General features: G+C 47.8%; 1 protein-coding gene across 4 annotated transcripts in view; it reads left to right on the forward strand.

Annotated features, from left to right (window-relative positions):
* The window catches only part of LOC149352431 (tachykinin-like peptides receptor 99D), a 578367-nt gene that overhangs the window by 384221 nt on the left and 179577 nt on the right, over positions 1-14569 (forward strand). For all 4 annotated transcript variants that reach the window (XM_089581603.1, XM_089581602.1, XM_089581604.1 and 1 more), the window contains one exon: positions 9550-9613. The gene's annotated coding sequence lies outside the window, so the exon portion shown is untranslated. The remainder of the gene's footprint in view (positions 1-9549; positions 9614-14569) is intronic.

The raw sequence follows: 14569 nt of genomic DNA on the forward strand, positions 1-14569 counted from the left end.
ATCAAAGCATTGTGTTCAACTGTGGAGCTCTGTGGACATGGCTGGGCCTAAGTATCTCCTTACTATTACACCTGGGCCAGAGGATTTATTCCGCCATTCTCGACCTCCACTGGAAAAACAATTTCATGATATTGCATTTCCTTTTGCAGCATACATATAATCGACCTGTATCGTCACTAGGACGCTGCATATGAACCGCTTATCATACTAGGCCGGTCTCCTGCAGCAACCCATTTCCTCGTCCTAGGCACGTCATTTGATGGCTTCAGTTAAGCGCGGGGAGCTACAGAAACGCAGTAGAACTTGGCCTTTGACCATCATCTAGTTCACAAAAGCAGACTATACCTCTAGCAGTTTCCTCGCGGCAGGAGGGCCCATCATGAGTATTTGTGGCTTGATTTGAACCTTAGGCTCCTCTCACTGATCTTTAGGCAGCGTTGGCATTTTTGCACGGCGCGTAAGTCACAACCCGATTGTGGCCTCCTTTTGTGCCTGAGATTTTGCACTTTTTCATGCATTTTTAATCTCATGACATTGGTTGCTGTTTTTACATGCGTATTTTTGAGCGACCCACAAGGCATGCCCCTGACGTGGGCGACTCTCTTCCATCTGTTTATTTCTTTTTCTCATCCTTCGTTACCACTATCATCAAAATCCAGTAAACTGCCATTGAAGTGACTCGGGACATTTAAAGGCGTAATGGTCACCTTTACGGTTTCCGCGCAGGATTTCGACTTTTTATTGCGTCGCGTGTGCAGATTCGCACTGCGAAGCCCCCTTGCGCTATCATCTGCCAGCGGCCGGTGCAAAGGCGATCGTGATTTGCTGCCTTCGCGAGCGTCCTTGCCACGAGTCCGGCCACTCGTACTCTGAGTTACGGCTGTGCCCTTGCCCTCGCGGCAACCAGCAGCGGCTGCGACGCGCGACTATTTGGGGATTCGACGTGTGAAACGCAACACCCGAGCGGGGACAGGAAAGGCATTGTTTGCGATGGCAGCGGCGGTCGATGAGCGACTGTCACGTCCGTAGCCAGCGCGCGGGTCCGCGGATTGTCCGATGTCGGTGTAGGGTTGCAGGCTGCAGATTCTTTTGTAGCAGCCTGAACGCTTTCAGAAGAGTCATTTCGGCGGAGTTTTCGCCCCCCCCCCCCCCCCCCCCCTATCTCTCTTCCCCCTTTATTTCCCCAGGGAGAGGCGGTCGCCAAAGCGGCCGCCATTGCCAGAGCGGCAGCTGGCCCGCATCGCCACCCTGCCGCGTTGCAAGTTACGGGCCTCCACTGGGCTGCGTGACCCAGAGGAGAGAACAAGAGGCAGGCCGGGTGGCCCTATGTCACATCGGCTCCTGTCTGCTCTTTTCTGCTTCGACCGTCGGTCGGAGGAAAGGACGGTGTGCCATTGAAAACCTCAATGCCGTCGCACTGTTGCGTGGTTGCCTATACACACGCGCTTCTTGCATCGAAGAGACAGAGGTGTCGGTGTATGTGCCTGCGGCAAGGAACCGCACACAGCAGCCGTATCGACATCAAGGAAAAAAAAAACTGAGGGCACTTAAGTCTGCTTACGTGGAGAAATGCGAAAGCATGTCTTTTATCTTGATTTTTTCTGTGACATAACGTGGAGTCAGGCATTTCGTCATTTCCGGTTACGGCATACTACATTTCGTCGTTTGCGGTTACGACATGCTACACCACTTCGTCATTTCCGGTTACGTCACAATTTTAATATAAAGTTGCTTTTTGAAGAAAAGAAAGGGAACAGTACTCCCACATCTCGACATCTCGGTGGACACCTCAAACGGGCCTTAAGGCAAGAGTTTACGTAAAGTCTCAGAAAGCTTGCAATTGAAAGTGCATATGTCACTGAGCCGAACCCTTGCCGCAAGCTAGCCTCCAACTTGACTAAAACATGTAAGCTGTATGCAAATAGAAATGCTATGACACCACCCGGAACGCTGTACGATGAACGGGTGCTCAAAATTTAGGTAAGAATGTAGTCGGGAATGTTGCCACCACATTGAGGTCAGTCAGTGATGCCATCGCTGGGATTTCATCTAGCTCTGGTCATATATCTTTCAACTCTCCTCTATCTGCACGTGGCAGCGGTTGTAGCTCGTCACGAGCCAGTAGGCAGGCCCGTGCAATTTCCTTTTCATCTTTGCTTCAGTCGCAACAACAACAATTAGACCACCGACGCAAGCGGGGGGTGTGTGTGTGGGGGGGGGGGGGGGGGGTCCCACACCTCAACCCCGACAGCCTCAGCTTTTCTAGTTCGCCATCTGAGAATGACAGAGAAACATTGCTAATACATTTCTTGGAACCTGCAGGTCTAATCGTTAACGATTCGACGATTGCTCTTTCTGCGTTGTTTTTTTGCATCAGTAGCGATTGAGGCTCTATGACTGAGCAATGACTGAGGTTCTGTGGTCGATGTTTTCCATCGCCAGCGCTTGGTTTCTTTGGGTTGGGTTTCTATGGTCTTTCTGTCATTCCTTTATATCTCACTATTCTCAGTTATTGCATTGCGCACTCTGGTTTTAACAGCGCAGCCAGCACGTGTCGTTTCTGCATGTAAAAAAAGAAAACCTTCATCACGAATACGCAGTTATCAGTTCACGCTTTCTGTGTCATGTCATTTGTTTCGAGTTCCTCAGTAAAGTGTATAGCGCGTTGCATGTATGGTAAAATTTGAGCTTGAGGGCTTCACTGAGATTACGTACGCCCAAAATATCTGGCCGCCACGCCAAATTTTTAGCATCTATTGTGGAGAAGACTGGATACTATCCAGAAACCTGCGTTGTTTCCGAATGTTTCTTAGAGTGTTCGTTGCTTCGTGTAAGATAACTTTAGCGCGATATCGGCTGTTGAGCTTGTGAAAGCCATTTTTTCTGAAGGCGGAGACTTCTTCCAGGCGCATATGATTTCGTCTCCTTTATTATGTCACATAAATGGATTCATTTGTCTCCTAGGTAGATATCCTGGACGGAAATTCATGTTACCTTTGGTCATAAGGAAAAACAAATGGTCTCACTTTGTGACGTCATTACTGCGCGGTAGAATAGCTCTAATAAATCACTTCCACCTCGATTTAAATCCGCAAGATGTTTACACCTCTTTCGCAGTATTGCAAACAGTACAATAAGGAAACGGTAGATTCAGCCTGAAAGAGCACAACAGGACGTTGCGCTAACTGCGTAAAAATAGAGCGTGTATTTCAATGCTTCAAGCTTGCGATGACTCATGGCGGTTGAATCTTTACTTGGAGCAAGTGAAAAAGGACACTTTTCTACACCTTAATGCTGTAAGGTACACAGCGCGCTATTTTCCAAAACTTATTCTCTCGTACGGCATCAACGGAATTTTTTGATTCACGGAAAAGGACATGCAAATGCTTAACAAGTAAAGGATTTCGTCTCGTGGGGGGTGAGAACGAAATCAGCGAAGACTTCGCGCTCATATTATCGTCCTATCTCGACATTACGGTAAGAGTCCTTTGTACAGAATGCCTGAGGAGTGTACGCGCACCATATCTTACCCCTTTATTTTTTTTTTCGTCCGTCTCGTCCAGTAAACTGCCGCTGCGTTGCCTGTATAGAAGGCGCCTAAAGTAAAACCAGCATGCCAACGTGAAAGATCTTTTTCGTGCTTAATATAGACGCGCACCAGCTTTGCAATACCTGCAGCGTTGCGCAATGGCGTGTGGACCAAAAAACTGTGAATTCAGCCTCTATAATCATGACCGCTCCGCTTAGGGGTGACGCGTGATGATGCTTCGCACCACAGCGGTATTTCTACTCACTTGTGCAATCCATGAGGCGGAGAAAAATGTTTCGAGGCTTATGTTTACTGGCCCGTCAGCGCGCGCAGGTGCCACCCGCCTCAGAACTCGTGCGGCACATTTGAACACGTGGTGGTTTGCTCATCAAGCCCGGCGCCCGAGGCAGGGCTGTTCTCTCTGCAACACGGGGCAAGGTGCAACTTGTTTCGGCGCCCATTCCAGCCTCGGGTTGGGCTTGGCGCTAATCTCCAGCGGCAAGAGAGAGCGCTCCTGCACCACGGAGATTAAAAGCGCTCTCTATGACGTCGTTCAGCCGAAGCGCAGCTGCCGCATGCTCCCTGGCTCACCTGGGACGCTTTTTTAGTTGCTCCTCCGGGCACACAGACCTGCGTAAAGCAATTACCCTCGGGCAGGCGCTTTCTTGCGCCATTGCACAAGCAATTGTCTGGGCGCCCGCTGCAAGAGCCAGGCCTTACTGCGAGTTCTTCTACGGCCCCACACCCCGGGCCTGTGTATAAATGCAACGATGGCGAAGGGTACACACCAGGAAACACACTAATATTCGCTCTAGAACCGCAGAAAGCGTGCGCGTGTTAATAATGGCGCTTACAAAGGAGAACGGGGCTCGTGCATTTAACCACGGGGCTCTTAGGTCACTGAAGGGAAGGGTACCTAAAAGGTACTATTAAGTATGAAAAACGCTTATCTGTGGGTAGTGGACATGATAGTGCACGAACAGCGTTAATTTTGCACCGTGTCGATATTAGAGTTTCAAAATAAGGTGACCCTATCTCTTTGGGGGACTGGGGGATAACAGGGCGTTAGAGCGCATGCGCAGAACGCGAACGTCCCTTGAGTCTTTCGGTCAGCGGGCGGCGCTAACGCAACACCCACAAACCGGTGAACTAGCGTGGCCCTATAACGCCTGTTTCTGATGCAAGCGACTGATCGAATTTTGCGACAATCGGCACGGCGATGAAGCTCCTCAAAATCCCAGTGATAAAACGTTTCAGATTTTAAGATTGCTTCTGGATTTGCACATCTGCTATGGGTTTAGCGAGAAGGCGTTGTTTATTTGCTATAAAAATACGCCGTAAGAAAGCATGCGATGTTCAAATAGGCCGTTTTCACCGGAACAGCGCGCACTAAGACACGGACAAGAAGGGAGACACGACACACACGAGCGCTGCAGACACGCACCTATCGGATTCTGCCACCGGTGCCAACCTGGACACCTGCCTCACCATGCTCAGAAGTTCTGCGGGCGACCTTTTGGGTTCCGTGGCGTACTTCGGCCCCTGGGAGAGAACACGACGCACAGCGCTCGTGTGTGTCGTGTCTCCCTTCTTGTCCGTGTCTTAGTGCGCGCTGTTTCGGTGAAAATGAGTTACCAACTTGCCCAAGCATCTGTTTTAACAAATAGGCCGGCTGTGCTCATTTATAAATGTGATTGTGAACTATAAACTTCTCGCCATACGTTGTTTTTATTTTATACTAGTGTGTTTTCTTTATGCTAACATAAATAAAAGTGTTAATAAAGCTACATTTGCGAGGGTTATAATTTATCGCTCAACGTTTCAGCCGAAATGACGCTGCGAGCGGCTAAAGCAATCCAGATACCACCGCCCCTATTCTAAAGCCCTCGCCTTCTAAAGCCAGTGCAAGCCCGCCGTACGCCGTACGAAGAATAGGGGGGAGGGGGGGGGGGTGCTAAGTTTGAGTTCCCTATCCTAAAACACTGTATATTGCGTGACACCGCATTCGCAGTGGTGCATCTTAGTATGTCCCATGCGACTAGGTCGCCAGTCGGGGAGGCGGGGCAGAAAAAAAAGTCAAGCTTCTCTTGACAGGCACCGGCCGAAATTGTCGCGCTTCACTGGCTCGTCCGCTAGGTCAAAGTTTCATGTCCCGGTGTTGACGCTATTAGTATATCAGCAGCAGGTGCCCAAAACAAGTTTAAAAAAAATGGAACGAGATATGCGTGCGCAAATTTTGCAGATATCTTAAAAAAACATATTTTTTTGTTCTTGCCTACTTCAGTGGCAGCAACTATTAATCGAAATATATCTGGGAAAGTACTCAGCGCTCGCGTTTTTCGTTTTTTTTTTTCTTACCTTATTATTATTTTTTGTGCTGCCCAGTTTCTCTCGCAGTCGTTTTGCTGAATGCGCAGGATATTCTATTGAATACTGCGCGTGTTTTACATTGTACCTGCGACTTCGCGTGACGGGATGTGTGACAGCCCTGTATCACCTATCCGCAGTGCGCTAGAGCTTTGCACGGACACGATGCGTCCGTGCGACGCCCCAGCGGCAGCCTGCATGCAATACCTTGTCGCGTCTTAACGCACCAAATTATTGCACTTACTTTATTAAAGCGAAAACATTACTGGCCCAGTCAAGCCAAGGTCTTCGGCGCTGCAATTTGACTTTCAAGTGGAGGAGCAGTGGAGATGTGGCAGCCATGTGACATATCTTCTCTCATTCCCTCCTTTATCCCTTCCCTTAAGGAGTGGTTCAGGTGTCCACCGAGATGAGTGACAGTTCCTGCGCCATTTCCTCTTCTCAAAAACCAAACCAAACAAAACAAGTGGGCCGCCAGCGTTCATTGGGTTCATTGGCGTTGGCATTGACAACGTTGTAGAGTCCGTTCCCTGGCTCCCTGCTTCAGTGGGCACCTCAATCTCACTTTCATGCACGTGGTGTTGGTGCGCACCTGCAAAAACCTGCTTTCGCTCAATATTCCCTGCTTAGCAATGCTAACCCGTCAGCAATTTTTTTTAGGTGTTCATGCTCCAGGTTATGTTATCATGGTTTGAGCTATTAGTCTGCTGGAAAAAGAAAGGACGGCCGTTTAAAGATTTTCATCAATAACGCCACTTCCAACTACTTATCTGCATAATTTTGCCGCAAGTGCTGCTCCTAATCCATGAGGTCATTCCATGTACTACAGTGTAAACCTGCACCTAGCAGCCGCTTTTTGAATGAGGCGCGCGACCTGAGCTGCATGCTGGCGAGTCCCCTGCTTAAGCGTCTCTGCAGAGCGTACGCGTGCAGCCCGGCAATCAAGTGGGCACACACACGTGCTTAATGCTGATAACGCAAGTTAAAGCTGTATTCAGTGCAGTTTATTTCAAACGTGCCTAATGGTGCAGCGAGTTGGATGGTGTCATACATAGTAACACTTAGACACTTGCCTTTGTTTTGCCTCTGTCTTTTCTGTAAGGTCGTTTGCATATAGTCAAGAGAGCATTGAAGAGAAAAGTTCAAAGAAGCGGAATATTATCACCTTTTAACCTTCCTCTCATGCGCAGCTTCATAATGCGCGCGCCGGCTAAGGGCAGAGCAGCAGGGTGGGAAAGAGCGACTGCTTCGCTACCGCGAGGTTTTAAGTTTCGTGTCCTCAAAAAGGGCACGCATTCCGAGTTCGTGCCGCAACGACCAACCTGAAAAGCGCGGGTGATGGGGAACTCATCGGTGTTCAAGGATTAAAAGCATTCCTATCGATTTTCCTAGTTAACCTGCACCAGTTGCACGCTATGAAAAAACTTCTTTGCGGTTTACTTGTATACCTTTACCGCCCACTGTGCCGAGGCCCCGGTCTTATTAAGAGCATGGACAGCGAACAGGAACGACGGTATAAACATGCAACGGTTTAGTCCCGATGAATGCAAGCCTTCATATATGCGCTCGCCCTGGTATCGTGCAGGATGTGGAGGTTCTCGGAACGATGCGTTGTAGCGACCGCAGTATGATAAGGTCTCAAATTAGCTTAGACCTGAAGAGGGAACGACAGAAATGAGTGAAGCGGAAGCCCATTAACGAGTTAGTGGTAAGAGGGAAGGTAGAGGAAGTCTATCTTAATGTTCAAACAATGAACGATAATCACACAGCTATCATTACGGAGTGCGCAGAAGGTAGGATGGTTGACAGGATACCGGCAAGCTATCACAGGAAACGCAAAATCTTATTAAGAAACGCTAAAGCATGAAAGCACCTAACCCTATGGACATAATAGAACTGGCCGAGTTATCAGAGTTAATAAATAAGCGCAAGGTAGCCGACATAGGAAGTTTGATATGGAGGAAATCGAGCATTCTCTAAAGAACGGAGGCAGCCTAAAAGCAGCGAAGAGGAAACTAGGCATAGGTAAAAACCAGATCTATGCGCCAAATGACAAGGAGGGCAATGTCATTAGCAATATGAATATGATAGCTAAGGTAGCCGAAGAATTCTACACAAATCTATACAGTAGCCAATGTAATGAGAACGTTAATGAGAGAGGCAGTAGCGCACAGCAGTGGGACATCCCGCTAGCAACTAAGGAGGAAGTAAAGAAAGCCTTAGGAGAAATGCAAAGGGGGAAAGCAGTTGGTGAGGATCAAGTAACAGCAGATCTGTTGAAGGATGGAGGGAAACTAGCCACCCTTTATACGCAATGCCTTATGGTTTCGAGTGTGCTCGAAGTTTGGAAGAATGCTAACATTATCTTAATTCACAAGAGACGTGAAGGACTTGGAAAATTACAGACCGATCAGCTTACTGACCGTTGCTTACAAGGTATTTACTGAGGTAATCGCAAATAGAATCAGGACAACCTCAGATTTAAATAATCCAAATGATCAGGCAGGCTTTCGTAAAGGATACTCGACATTAGACCTTATTCACACTATTAATCAGATGATAGAGGAACGCGCAGAATATAACCAATCCAGTGGTCAGGTTGTGATGACGTCACAAGGTCACGTGACCTATCTAGACCAATCATTAATTTAATTGCCATCTGCCATGGTGGGCAGGTCGCTTGCAATCCGGTGGCGAGGTTGCCACCTTCCACGGTGGGCAAGCTGTAAGGACTTCACAAGGTGACGTGACCGCTCCGGCCAACCTGTGTGGTCCATCAGGGCAGGGTGGGATGACGTCACAAGATCACGAGACCTCTCTTGACCAATCAGTGAGTTTCGTGACACCGGACATCGGCGTTGTTGTGATGTGACGACAACTGCAATGCTTCGCATTAAAATTTAATGAAAAAAAACTTAGTAATATCCCATTTACTGCATTTACTGATCGGATTCTCAAGTTAAGTAACTCTTGTCCAAAGACACTTCCGTCACCAAACACCTTTAAACATGACAAATGTTACTGCCTACGGGCATCCATTTGTCAAAGGAATTCATTAAAAGTTCAAGACAGCCGTTCTGGTTGTACAGCAAGCGCAGACTTCGTGCCTGACAACGGGCTGCCCTCGGTTTCGACGGAAGACAAACATTCGCTGCACCAGTCCCCCGAGCTTGAAAGCCTGGCGCTAAGAAACGTCTTATATAAAAGCGCCTTATTCTGAAGTGCCCGCTGTCAGCATCCTGCCAGCGGTTATTTCGGCGCCAGCGCCGGCAACTTGCTTTCCAGCGGGATAGGGGGCCAAGCACAAACACAGTCCAGGAATTCTGTGCAGGGAACCAGGCGCTTTCTGCACCTTGTAGACAGCTTGCTTCAGGGAAAAGGGCTTGAAGCTCACCAACATTTTGTTCTTTATTAAATCTTCTGTCTTCGTCTTAAATCATTCCAGAGCGCGCACCACTAACAAGCTTGAGCGCTCGACGCCAGACGCTGCGCAGCGCGCATCAAGTAGCCTTCGCATTCGCTCCCGTCGCAGGTTCAAACATTTTCCATAAGCGTATTATGCCGTTGTGGCATCCTTTGGCACTTTTGTTTATATTGCTGCTTGACACAAGTGAGCACTCAAATCTGACTTTGGAATCACCATCGATTTGCAGGGCACATCCGAGAGGACCGTCACGTTGAACGCAAAGGTGGATCCGCACCGCTGCATCTCCATTGGTGAGCTGGACATCTCCTTTTATTCGTTCGCAACTGCTCCGCAGTTTCATGCGTGAACGTTCCAGATGTAAGGTGGGTACAAGGGGAGTGTGCCGGTCGTTTTTAAGTGCACCTTTCTGCGTGGCTGAGCAGCTGCACCGCAGCTATTCGACACACGTGAATTCGCTAAAGGACGGGCGACAGATGTCATGGCTCCTTGTTTTTTTTTATTTTTTCTCGAGCGTATTCGAGTGCCGAGCATTGCGATCGACCGAATTAAATTTCTGGGTCACTGTGCTGTATATGAATCAGCAAATTTCAGTGCTGCCTTGATTACGAAGTTACCCACAGCTCTTCAAGCTACACTGAATGATCGGGAGTATCTGCATTACAATTCACTACTGCGTTCCTGTAACAGTGTTCGCCTCAGCATCCTGAGCAGCAAATACCGCGGTCTTTTTAATAATTTCTACTACAAACGCGCGGGGACTAGACAGCCATCTCACAGAAGGTAGCGAAAGCTGTCGCTATCTTACACATTACACAACAGAGTGAGGCTGCAGAATCATTTTTGTTTTTGATGTTCACATTGCCTTTGAGTCTTACTTCAGATTTTTTTTTCTCACCTGAAATTACCACGTCGTGCTCTGGCTTCCTCAAGATTCACGACAGACCCTCTCGTTGTTTTGCTTCCTGCAATGAAACAGGCACGCACTCTGCGTTTTTTTTTTTTCATCATCATCATTTATTAAACCCTGAAACGCCTAATGAGCATTACACAGAAAAGAGAGGGGGGGGAGGGGGAATGCAACACATTCATATGCAGCACGAGACGCAGTTCCTGAGCAGACAGAAAGAGAGCACCCTGACGCGCCTTACAGGACCATTCTGTCGCATTAGAGCGGCTTTTGCTGCCTTTAAACCAGCCTTGTGAAGTATGTCAATGCGGTACGGAGCTTAACAGACGAAACACGATAGTCCGAGCGCGAGGCGTAGGATGCATTCAGCGCTCTATGATAGCGTGTCGGGAAAGTATTGACTCGACGTTGTAAACGGTATAAGGGTGCTTGGGCCACTCGCAAACCTTCTGAAGCCTGTGTGCTTAAGACGATGTGCTTTTATTTGATGAATACTCAATGTAGAGGTACCCGCAGAAGTTTTTTGAACACGGATCAAACGCATAAAGTTAATTCCGTCGCTGCCTCGAAATGCGGCCTGATATTGAAGGGTGCACTGGGTGACTGCATATTTATGTTGTTAAGAGATAAAGCTTTTCTCCTTCTCCGGGCAACTTTTGTGGGTACCTGTTCATCGCAGCCACCGAGACGACCATGACAAACACAATGGCAATAAAAACTCCCGATACCCGCGCGTTGCGTATGGTCGGAGGCAACGTGCACATGTTAGTGGCTCATTTGTTCCCATTAGAAACCAGCACTTATAGATGTCTTCGTTATTTTCACCTGCAAAACTTTTCTCTGATTCTGAAGTAGTCGAGGGATGAAGCGCAAGCAGTAAAGAAGAGGCTCCTCTCAGAGACGGAATATATGATAGTTCTTCTACTCGCGACTCAATGAAATTTCGCAGCAGAGCGGAGGAATCGAAAGCAGTAAAGTAATTCTGCGCCCTCCAGACAAAATTACAAAAACTAGCGTCTGAAGCTCTTTTCGCGTGATGTGCAGAAGATCAGCAAGTGCCCGATGCAAAGATGTGTTCGCATGTTTGGTCTCCTGAGTGTGATGTATGACCATTCGTGCACACGGAATGTTATCCTTCACAATGCCCTCTCATTCCCTACCCTTTGCAACCAACCGACGACCCACGTTGTTGTGTACACTTATTTTACACGAATATAAATATAATGTTGACACGATGAACGCTCTATGAGGAACAGTTGAGCTGCGATAAATATTCTTTCTAAGTATATGCTTAGCGATGAAATGCCTCTGCAACAAGGTTTTAGTCCCTCTTGCGGTCGTGCGAATGCTTCTCTACGCGAGTTGCACTCTTCAGTTACCTTGCATAGCGTTTCTCGATTAATGATGAAAGAAACGACGCTTGTGCCCAAAGCTGTCTGGTTCTTTTTCTTTAAAACAAACTTTAAATGTTCACTGGAGCTTTTACAGTTTCGTTCTCTTTTTGTTTTTTCACATCCATTTAAAAAACCCGTATCCGCTTTTTTTTTTATATCTCCTATTTCTAAAAGACCATTCATTGTTTTGCTACTCTCAAATTTTCCGTTTTCTTGCGCGATAGTTTTACTTCTTGTCACGCACTAAAATGTGACCTTCATCTTCGTGAAGGGTGCAAATAGCTGCTTCGAAAAGCTTAGTGATAAAGCTGCCGTATATGAATAATTCTCAGGTGTCCCATTCCTGATGAGCCGTGATTTATCAAAGGTGGTTTGCGTTCATTTTCTAATAACTTTTCTAAACAACACAAATACGATTCTATTAGCCTTTCGGGATAAGAACAAAAAAAAAGACTCCGCTTACGAAAAGGACCCCCATTGTGCAACAAAATATGGTTTCCTTCAGCAATGCTAGGAGTCACTTAGTCCCTTGCTTAGGAGGAGGCAAAGAAGCAGCCAACAAAAAAAGCTATCTTCCTGGCGCGAACGTTTATCTTCGGCTTTCCCCGTATAGCGACGGTATCATAATCAGCGGCGCCGACAGGAATGACAGCGTGAAGCTCGGCTACCTCAGATTTTCTGTAGACTTTTGTTATCGGCGAAACTATTTACTTATCTCAATAAGACAGACACTCTGCACTGGGTTCTGAACTCCTGCAACATTAAAATTCGTTTAGCGTGTTCAGTGCGTCCCTCATGAGAATAAGTCGGCTGCTTGAGAAATGCGATTAGCAGCCTCCGTAAAAACGGTCTCTGCCAGCTAACGTTTCACATTCATTCTTGAAGAAGCAAAAGAACGTATGCCTCAGTGCCAACACAATAAAGATGATTAAGTGCGCCTCGTGTCCTTTGTCCTTGTGGTCGGCTGTGCGCGCGCGATCTCGGCATTTGTTGCCAGTGATTGTTTTCCTATTGTGTCTTTCCTCATCTCATTGTCATACTTAAATTTATTGCCTCCAACCTTCCTGTCAAATCTATTCGCGTTATGTTTAAATGCGGGAGCTCTTCCTCTTACCACTCCCTGAGCGGCTTTTCTTCGCGGAAGCTTTGTATCTGCCATAAGAAAGATTCCCCGCCGGTGAAATGTTTTTTGTTTTTTGTGCCGTGCTCTCTTTTCTCGCGCTCAAACCTGCAATGTGATTAATGGAAAAGTGGAAGCCTGTTATCGTGCGTCTTCTTCTCGGGACCTTCTCTCGGTCCGTAGTTCGAGCTTACGCTTTGTGGCCGGCCTTTTCATTTCGTTGTGGGCGATCTTTCATTGCCATCAGTGGCTGAAGGAATGAGTCGCGGAGCCATCAGCGTTCCGATGCCTCGAGCTGCGCCCGGCTGGAAGAAGCAACCTTGGCCACCAACTCTTAAGCCGGAACCTTTTCTATCCACGCGAGCCCTATTTTACTTTTCCCACTCCTTTCCCGAGTGCCAATTGTTTTCCTAGTTTAACGGCGCGTCAAGTGTCTGGCTCATACAAGAGATAAGGTGTCTCAGCTCGAGTTTCTTTCTTCGGGGCAGGCAATCACAGTACCCCACGGTCGCTCGATCACCCGTCCTGCGCGCTTGTTTGTTTCTGCGGGCGGCTCCTTGCGATGGCGAACGCCCTGCTGTCGCTGAGCCAAGACGCGCCCAATGCTATCGCGTTTCCGCTGGACTGACTACGTTTTATAGAATTTGTCGCTTACTACTGCCTGGAAAGCCGTTTGTCATTTCGTTCCAGCTACTTGTGTGATCGCAATCATCCGTGTGCTAATGACACCCTGAGCCACAGTTGAACTGCGTGAGTCGGCAAGAGTAATCTCTTTGGGCCACTTGACTCTGAAATAGTGAGCCGCGCGTGTCAGCGACTAGATAAACAGTCCTCGAAGATGCCTTTCTCTCTGCGCTTCAGCAGAAGGAGCCGACCAATCACTAGCGTTTTCGCAGCGTAAACCTGTGTCTTTGTATCTTCGTACGTAACTAAAAGTGCCGGTAGTGTTTCGCATCGAGGTTATTCTTCTATTTGTTCTTTGCATAGAGCCGTCAGCTTCGGACACACGCCCGTCTGAGGGCTTCTTGAGTAATTGCTATATGTCTTGGACAGCGTTTTGCCCTTGGCCTTTTCGGACCTTTCTGAAGACAACTCTAGATTCGGGGCTTGATAAAGCGTAACATTTTTTATATAACTTTACATAAATGTTAACTTAAAGGACGCACTAATAACTGTATAAACCAAACAGACACACAGATGTGCTCAGCCTCTGGAAGGTCGGAGGCGTGAAACTGCACAAATCTGTTGCTCTCTGCTTTGTGTATTATGGCTACTTTTTAAGATATTGTTTACGAGCGTATAATGCGCCAGGAAATGGCTTAAGCTCCGAAACATAGAAACTGTAGGTCAAGGAGCTTTGGATTGGTTTGTAAATGCCGGTAGTGACTGCCGCCGACCCCTCCCCAACATTGAATTTCTAGGGCGACAGGTGAAGAAATAAAGCAGTTACAATATTCTAGGGCCAAGAGTTTTAATTGACTGATTTGACTTAAAGGCCCCCTGCCCACCCGCGGCCAGCAGACACTCTCTACCTCATTTTGAGCGAGCCTCCTCTCCTTCCATTCCCTCCTCGAAATTTTTCTCTCCCGCTCCTCGTCGAGTAGGCTCGGCAAGGCAAAATCACCCCTTCCTTCTCCGGTGTAAGCCGGAGGCGTGGTGTCTGTGGAGTGCGTCACAGGGCGACGTCATGGCCCCGCCTTCAATAGAATTCTTTTCTTGGTTTTTGCATTTTCTCCGCACACTGAACGATCGAGAGGCGCGATCGGCTCGACCACCTAGACTTGTTAGCGAGCGCATCCTTTCATACATCTGTTTGTCATTCCCA

This window comes from Amblyomma mixtum, chromosome 3, assembly GCF_055824585.1.
Source record: "Amblyomma mixtum isolate Tamu chromosome 3, ASM5582458v1, whole genome shotgun sequence".
NCBI classification, from domain to species: domain Eukaryota; kingdom Metazoa; phylum Arthropoda; class Arachnida; order Ixodida; family Ixodidae; genus Amblyomma; species Amblyomma mixtum.